The sequence below is a fragment of the Sciurus carolinensis genome (genome assembly GCF_902686445.1).
Source record: "Sciurus carolinensis chromosome 14 unlocalized genomic scaffold, mSciCar1.2 scaffold_125_arrow_ctg1, whole genome shotgun sequence".
Taxonomy (NCBI): Eukaryota; Metazoa; Chordata; class Mammalia; order Rodentia; family Sciuridae; genus Sciurus; species Sciurus carolinensis.
Genome location: NW_025920110.1, coordinates 1,378,100 through 1,387,846, shown reverse-complemented (window position 1 = coordinate 1,387,846; position 9,747 = coordinate 1,378,100).

Sequence of the window (9,747 nt, the reverse complement as noted above, 5' to 3'; positions counted from 1 at the left end):
TCTCTAAAGTCTGCTGTGATTTCTTCATAATTCATAATCATGACCCTAAACAGATATATCACCTGGCTTAAAGCCAAACCTTCCACCTTTTACTGTTTAGCAACAATAATAAAATGGTATTATCTGGTGACAATTTCCAAAGCCAGTCATTTGCAGCACAGTGGTGCACCTCTGACCTGATTAAGTGACAGTTCTTAAAAAAGCTTGTTAACGTACTAAGCAGTGATGATGCAAAGCCAAAAAAAGTAACTTGACTAAGTTACTGTGTTTAAAGACACAAATTTTTATTATGCATATAAGTAATAATGAGAATGGGAGAGTAGAATGAATTAGACATAACATTCCTATGCTTATATATGAACACAAGACCAGTGAAACTCCAAATCATGTTCAACCACAAAAATGGGATCCAAATTGGAATGGGTTGCACTCCATGTATGTATAATATGTCAAAACACACCTTACTGTCATGTATGTCTAAAAACAAATTAAGAAAAAACCTTTATATGGACAAAAAAGGAAAGGTCTCATCTTTTTTATTTTTTAAAGTTAAGCTTATATCATGCAACCCTCAAGATTTTACTCCTTGGTTCTAGTTTGACTCTTTGCTGAGTCTTGAGTAGAAAGGTGTCTACCAAATGAAGAAGGAATAAAAGGCCAAGTAAAAGCACCAGCTTGTGTAAAAACACATGACAGAAGCTATAAGTAATACAGGATGGTTAAGTCTTAGAGTCTCTATTATTCAACCAAGACATTTTAGCCAAGGCCCTAGAAGCTCATTGGAATGCATTCTTGATGTTTCCTTAGGCTGGCAGAGTAACCCATATTTACTGCTTTTTTTTTTTTGAAAAACTAAAAATTGTACCACTATTTTCCTATCTCACAGCCTCTTTCTCTATAATTACTTGTAAAGTGGATATATGTAAAAGGCAAAGAGAGATTCCTTTAAAAAAATAAGAGTCACTGAAATATTTTCCTGCTCTAACATGAAAGGGAGCCTCATAGTCACATTTTTGAGGTTAGTCAAGGAGAACAGGATTTGGGTGTCAGAAGATATCAGAGAATTTGGGGATGTCTGGGGTAGTGGAGGAATAGGTGTTTAGTGCACAGAGTGTCACAAAAGTACAGGAGAAATTCAGGATTTATTCAGGTGCTGCAATGATTAAGACAGAGACTAAAAATTCTCAGAAATCCTACTTTTCTAGAGGCACAGGAAAGTACATAAGTCTGTCAACTAAATTTTACTTTATCTGCCTTATAGAAGTCTTCTCTTTTGGACAACAACCTCAAACAAAACTGTTCTTTATGGAGTATGAAAATCAAATATTCTTGCAAGGACCCTAATGATGTGATGGTACCTGCAGTATCAACCTTTTGTGTAACATTTTGAAGAATAAGTCATGTCTGGGAAGATATACATTGTACTGGCTATGGTTACTCTGTATATGTTACTTTGCTTTAAGACCACTGTGTACAGTGTGAATAAGAGGCCTGATTTCTCTACTTCAGGCCAATGGGAGGTGGTCACTGAGTGTGACAGAAAAAAGGAGGTTAATGTCTTTGATGGAGTCATGCTTTACACTGGCCATCACACTAATGCTAACTTACCCCTGGAAAGCATTCCAGGTGAGTGATCTACCATAAAAGAGGTTGACCCTCAAGCCATGCCTTTGACACTGAGGAATAGAAGGTTGTGGTCTGAGTGATTTTTACCTTGGGGTGAAATAAGTCTTACCCTAATTGTGCATGTTCCCTTGAGAATGGGTTAATTTCTTTTATTGCCATTTGGGCAATGGTAATTTTACAGTTTAGAGGTCTATGAACAATCATGCCACCATGTAATGCCATTTCAGTCAAGGCTGGAAAACATACAGAATGGTGATCCCATAAGATTATAATGTGGACTGAAAAATTCCCATTGGCTTAGTAGTATCATAGCCATTATAATATCATGGTGATGTTGATGTACAAACCCATCTACAATGTGAGTTGTATAAAATTATAGCTCACACAATTATGTATGTGGCACATAATAAAAATAAACAACTATGTTACTGGTTTATGTGTTCACTGTATTAAATTTAGCATAGAGTATACTGTTTCTACTTATAGAAACATTTGCTGTAAAGCAGACTGCCATGTTACACCAACTAGCCTCACATGTGTCATGTTTATTGTGGGTCTTGATTGCATCAGGAGGCCACATTGAGTGACTGACCTAAACAATCTATGCTTATGTAAGTACTTCTGTGATGTTTTCACAATAATGAAACCAACTTACAGCAAATTTTTGGGAATGTATGTATTTATGACCAGTAGAACATGATTATATTTAGTTTCACAATAAGTTTGGTCTTCTTAAGAATCAAAAAGGAAGACTGTGGAACTCTTACACAGCATTGGTTCACATGTGGAATTTTTCAATGATTGAGGAAAAAAACAAATATTGAGTTTCTAAGGGTTAAATGAAAGCTTGAATAATTTAATTTCAGTTTGGGGCCTAAACTTTTTTTTCTAAAAAGTGCACTTTATATATATTCTAGAGTATACAGAAACATATATACTCTAATTGAAATGGAAATATGTATCTAAGGGAATGAAAAGACAAAAGAGGATGGCAGTTTTCTGAGGCAGTTTGGATTTGTGATTCTGCAAATACAAAATAAAAAGTATTTACAACAAAGGAATCACAGGTTATATTTCCAGAAATATTTCCAGAAAATATTACCTACAATCTTAAAAACAGTAGGTCTTTACCACTAACAAAATTAAAAGTAATTTTGCAACCATGCAATGAGTCCCTGAAAGCCTCTGGAGAAAATAGTTATAGATCTGCCTTTGTCTCCAACAGGCTGGTTAAATTTTAACAATGGTTTTGTTTATGTGTGGTGGTGAGGTAAGAGAATAAGGTTCCAAAACTTTTCTTCCTTCCTACAAAGAATATGTCACCTCTATAATAAATGTTGGTACACAATAACCATTGGGACCACTGCCCTCCTATAACCCTTAACTCAGCAATTTAGATACTAAGCAGAGTGACCTAATACAAATGATCACATGAGATTACTTGTCTATTGCTTTAACTGTGAGAATATTAAGAATAGTCTTAGGTCACATAGAGTTTAGATATTAAAGAAATAAAAATTGTATTAGCTCATCAACATAGTTAGATATTCTTAAAACAATTGTGATTAGGTAAGGATAATCTGTAAGGTTGTTATTTTCTGCCTATGCTTTGGAAACTTCTTTAATATTAACCACAAGACTGCCATTCTAGCCTGAAGAAAAATGTATATAAACCAAGCCTTCCCCAGAATAAGTGGGATTGATTTCACCAGAACTATAGTCTGTGTCTTTCATTCTCCATCCATCGCCAATGCTGTCTCCCTGCTCCCCATTTACCAGTGTGGAACGCATGGACTCCTGCTAGGGTTGGACCCTGTCACACAACTTTCTGTTAAGTCTTCAATGACTGGTGCAAATGGAACATGTGGTTTTATTTTTTTAAGAAAAAATTGGGATAATTCAATGTAGCTTATGATGAGAAAAATAAAGGACAATCTTTTGGTGCTGAAGCCCGCTATTTGCATTCAACACAGCAAACTGATGCACCATATCTAGCAACAAACTATCCTATGTATTCTTCCACCTCACAGAGGAAGTTCAAGGAAAGACACCAAGATATCTGTGAGACTCATAATGTGGTAATATCCAATCATTTCCATATGTATTTATTCAAACAATGGAGGCATTGTTTGAATAGGACAAAGGCATTGTTTGTAGGATAAAGAAGTGTATAAAACAAAGTCTCTTTAATCTGAATACATCATGTTCCATTGGAACTGAGATACAGTTTGCATCAAGGTACTTAATATTTCTTCCTGTATCCCCCATAGAAGAGCTCTCACATATTTCAGCAAAAAAAAAAAAAAAAAAAAGCATTCTAGGTGATATCAAGGTCTTGGGCAACTGGAGAGGACCCCATATCTGATGATGTAAATTGCCGGGGTCCAGCCCCAGCAGGAGTCCATGGGTTCCACACCGGTAAACGGGGCATGGGGAGATAGCGTCAGCTATGGATGGAGAATGAAAGACACAGACTCTAGTTCTGGTGCAATCAATCCCACTTTATTCTGGGGAAGGCTTGGTTTATATACATTTTTCTTCAGGCTATAATGACAATCTTGTGGTTAATATTAAAGAAGTTTTCAAAGCACAGGCAGAAATTGTTTTTAACAAGGAACAGAAAATTATGAGAAAACAGTAACCTTACAGATTATCCTTACCTATTCACAATTGTTTTAAGAATATCTAACTACCTCGGTGAACTAATACAATATTTACTTCCTTAATATCTAAACTCTATGTGACCTAAAACTATTCTTAATATTCTCGTGGTTAAAACAATAGACAAGTAATCTCATGTGACTATCTCTACTAGGTCCATCTGGTTAATATCTGAATTGCTGAGTTAAGGGGTACAGGAGGGCAGCAGTCCCAATTGTAATTGTGTACCAACGTTTATTATAGGGGTGACATATTCTTTGTAGGAAGGAAGGAATGTTATGAAAACTTATTCTCTTACCTCACCACCACACATGAACAAAACCATCGTTAAAATTTAACCAGTCGGTTGGAGAAAAAGGCAGATCTACAATTATTTTCTCCAGAGGCTTTCAGGGACTCATTGTATGGTTGCAAAATTACTTTTAATTTTGTTAGTGGTAAAGACCCATTGTTTTTCAGATTGTAGGTAATATTTTCTGGAATTTTTGTTGTATTCCCTTCGTCCCCTTAAGCAATCCATTCAGACTGAAATGAGTAATATATTATCAGAGAAAACACCATGCTTCGGAGCAAAACATCTGGCAATTCCTTTTAGGATGAGCCTTTGCAATCATCCTCCAGAGGATCTTTGTCAAGCACTGGATGGAATTCCAGATGCCCCCTCAGTAAATTAAATAATATTTCCACAGTATATTATACTTTCATGGACACCCTGTTCCACTCAGACCACTTGCAGAGATGGTGTAGCAAAACAGGACTATGACATGACCAAGAGGTTTGCTCTTTGGTCTTTGGTCATAAAAAGCTTGAAGTAAACAAATTTGTGCCAAGCCTTAATGAGTTGGTTTTGGCCAATTCACCCACCTCCATTCTCTCTCTCTAAGCTCTGTCTCTTGTTGCATTTCATATAATGTTAAAAGTCAAAATTACAGTCTTGTATCCATTTTAGAAAACTACAGGCAGAGAGAACTCTATTTATTTTCTGAACACCATACACATCTTTGGTTATAGTCTTGTAAATTTCTGTTTAAAACATGGAGAGAGGCAAAAATCTGCAAATGGGTAATTTTAACTTACTAGGACACCAAACCAGTAATCTATATTTGCCTTATAGAAGGTAACATACAACCTGTTACTTATATCATGTGTACATTGCTAAGAGAAGTTGTTTTAGCTAATTAATATAGTTAGCTGATTTTGTGGGCATCTGTACCTTGTTTATGAGCTTCCCAGGACAGGTACAGACCCCCACATTTTTGTACATGTCATCTATCAGGTATGGTCTCAGCCATAAAAGATCCACAACTGAAGAGTTACTTTGTGTTATATAATCAAATATAAAGGAGAATGAGGCCAATAAACTCTAATTGAGATCCTTAGAAAAATTTAAGAACTTCTTTGTACTTTTGTCAATTTATTATAATATTTTAAGTGTTATTAGAAAGAAAGATGGAGTGCTCAAAGTATTCCTGTATTTTATTACATCTTTAGGTGGAAATATACCTACATATTTTTTATTCAGAGATATCTCATCACAGTGTTAACTTTTCTTGGGTACAGTTACTGAGTTTTCATAATTCTGAGGTAAATTTAGTTGCAGCAACTATTCAAAAAGTAAGATTTAGAAAGGGCAATCTCTGTTAATTGAAAAGTGGGTAGCAAGTGAGCATGATGGTGTCGCACTCCCTGCCCGCAGAGAGACGAGATGCAAACCTGGTTCTTATGAGCTCTTTATTTTGCACGCTTACTTCCTCATAGTTCTTTCTTTGTTCTCCTCTTTGTTCTCCTCTTTGAGGAACTTACACTTCAATATCTATAGTACAGTAACCAATCAGCATTTTCGCACGAGGGGAGAGCATTAACAGATACAGGCAGCAAAGGCAGGCATACAGTGGACCTGTACTGTCCATCAGGGAGCTTAGCCAATCCCTGGAACTTCCTCAAAATAATGTCAGTTGTTTATGCAAAAGTTAACTGCTCTGGCTCACTGCCAGGTGCCATCTTAGCCTTGCCACACCTAGGGCCAGGGGTCCGGCTGAAACCCCGACAGTTCCCCCTTTTCTCTTTTAAAAAGAAAAGGAAAGCTCGGGACCGTGCCTGTCTTAGGCGGAGTGGTCAACCACCGTCCTTACCCGTCATCAGATAACTGCAGAGCATGCTACAGCTCCTGTCTTAGGTCGGTACAGGGGTCACCTCCTTCCTTACCCGTCTGGCTAGCGATCCAGCATCGTGAGCCATACTTGTGGGGAACTGCCGGCCTCTAGGACAGCCATGACCTGATGGAAGATGATACGATCTCTAGCTTGATCTCGGCGCATGAGCATGATAAGGCGTGTGAGGAAGACAACAGCAACAACCATGAACATACAAAAGGCTCCCATACCTGCCCATTGTTTTACAAAACTGAAAGAAGAGGATAGCCAACTTAGCACTTCGGACATAGGGGCTACATTAACTCTAGTAGCATTGAGACTAACAATTTGAGATCTAAGAATAGCAGTAAGATTATCAAATTCATAAGACCAGTTTGTTTGTAGCTGAGCAGACAAGATTCTAGACAAGTTTGCTGCATAGCTAAGGTTATGGTAAGCTACAGGTGTAACGCACAGTCCCGTCAGACGATAAATACATCCCACGTTTAACAGTTCCTGTAAAATGTCCATTTGTTCTTGAAGTAAGTCCACTCGCTGGTTTACTAAAAGAATCCCTGCTTTTAAGTGTTGATCCACTGTCTGCTGAGTAGATAAGGCAGTAGCAGTCTGTTGAACCACCTTATTGATTGTGGCTGCAGATTGTACAGACGTAGTTAAGGCTACAGCTGCTGCAGTGGCAGCTGCCGCTGATGCAACTATGGCGGTAATGACTGCTGCGGTGATTCCAAAGTCCCTCTTATTTTTGGAAAGCAATACTGGCAATTCATCATCTGTAACAGAGACTGGCATAGGCAAGAAGGTAGGAACACACATTAAGTCTGCCAGCAGGAACCTAGAAGCATTTTAACATTGAGAGATAGCACAAATCTGAAGTACAATTGAGAGAAGCAGTTGTTTTGTTACATAGTTGAACTGTTCCTCCTAAGAGACTAAAAAGAGGTAGTAAGTTAGTTTATTTCCGTGGAAACACACAAACTGAGCCGCAGCTCCAGTAAAGCACCAGGTTACCCTTATTACCCAGAGTTAAAAAAAACCCCAAACAAAGAGACAAAGAGAAAGTTTATCTTTAGGGGACCTGAAGGTCTCCTCTATTCCCCCTTTTTGTTTATAAAGAGTATTTTGAGGGTGAGATGTGTATGTTTGACAATACCTTGTTTTTGTGGGTTATAAGGTACATCTGTGGTTAGAGTTATTTTAATTTTAGTGAGGAATTGGTTCTTACCAATTTTAGTTTTTAAAGAAAAATTTAGACTTTATAACGTAGTACAATCTTTAACAGTTGCTTAACCATAATTGTATAAACCCCTATTTTTAAGACAATTGTTTTAAAGAATAAAACTTAATAGACACAAAGTTAAGAGTAAATTAGTGTTTCTAAGAAATCCTTGTCATTTTACCATGTCATTTTACCATATAGATTAAACTTTGGCTTATATCAGAACATTAGTATTTCACCTTAGGAAAAACCTTAAATAGCTTTAGCTGATTTACATACATACAACCAACTTAGTTACACATAGACTTGTTGAAACTTGTCCTTTATTACACACAGACTTTCTTATCCAGAAACATTTTCTTTTTCTTTTTATTAAATACATTTTAAACCCAGAACCTTTTACTTTTTCTTTTTTATCTGTCGACCCCTTTTTGTTCACATTCTGAAACAACTCTTATGAAATTTTTTGAATTCAGATACTCTAATTGAAACACAGTTGAAACTTTTGGGACCCTTATATATAGAATTTCACTTGTTAGGACATAACTCTTAGTAACCTTGTTTTTAGTTTAGTGATGACACAAAGCAATTTTAAACCCTTTTATTTACCATCCTATGAAAACACCAATAATGTTTAAGTATGTTACCCCATGTAATTTAAGGAGTTAAAAGTACTTGATGTTATTTAACAATTAGCATTTTAACCTTGTAAATTAACCAGACGTCTCTACAAACACATTTGAGTAATCCCATACATGTTAACTCCAATTTATTTATTTTATAAAAACCAAGATATCAGACAAGTGTCCTGAACAGGATCCTGTTGCCTCTTTCCTGCTGAAGAAAAGTCCTAGAAGCAATTGATATTAGACATTATTTAACATTAACATTTCATTAGTTTGACCACCTGGAGACTTGTAAGTTATTTTTAAAGATATTTTACTTTCATTAGTTTACCCAATTTAAATTGAACCTATTTAAATCATGTGAATAAAAGTATTTGGATCCATTTTTAAATTTTAATTTTAAGAGCGCTCAGTTTTGACAAAACATGACATTAGACAGCACAACATAACACATAACACAAAATCAAAGGCCTTGTAACTTTATAGGTAAATGTTCATTGCAATGAAACAGCTGTTCAAAAACTTCAGTTGAATAAAAAATAGAACTGATCAAAAAGAAAAAAAAATCATTAACCTAGGTATGCAGGATCAAAATTATGAGCTCAAAAGTACAGCATTAAAGAAAAAAACAAAACAAAACAAGAATCCTGAAGAATAAGTTAGTTTTTTGTAGCGGCCCAGGAGTTTAAAATGGACACTTTTTTTCTTCTTTTCTTCTTATCTTTAGGTTACCCCCCTTTTCTCCTTGAGACGCTGTAGTTACATTCCAATGTGGCAGGGGGAGGGAGGATCACCCAGGACTTTTTAACCCCTTTTTTACCTGGTTGAGAAATCAGGTTAGGTTTGAATGCAGAAAATCACAAAACATTATTTTTTATTACTTTTAAGGAATGGAGCTGCTGAGCTCTCTGCCTAGGGGGACCCTCCCCTAAACTGATTTCCCTCTTTCTAACAAGTTGTTCCTTACACCCACTTTCATTTTATTTTTGTTTGTCCCTGATCTTATTGACGCCCTTTTTGATGTTTTAGACCTTTTTTCTTACATTTTCTCCAAAACCTGACTGCCCTCAGTCAGAGGCTCCACAAAAGAGTGTTTTTTAACTATTGCCCACAGGTCTCGAGTCTTCACCGGTGTCAATGTCATCATTAATAGGGCGCTTAGACTGCATTGTTAGCTTCCCAAATGTCCTTTCTAGCTCCCCCCCTGAAAATTCCTCTTTTGAATCTTCCCCTTCTGAGTTATTATTTCTTTCTGAGTTCTGAGAACAGAACCGTTTCTCTTTAATCTCTTCTAAAACCTGACTTCCCTCTTCCAGGGGTCCCTTTAGATTTTGTTTATCTTTATGTTGTAAGCAAGATTTAATCAGGGACCAAATGGCTAAAGTTCCAACAGGTAACAGCTTTTGCTTTTTTGTTATGTGTAGATCCTCTCCCAGGTGCTTCCACTGAGGAATATATTTAACAA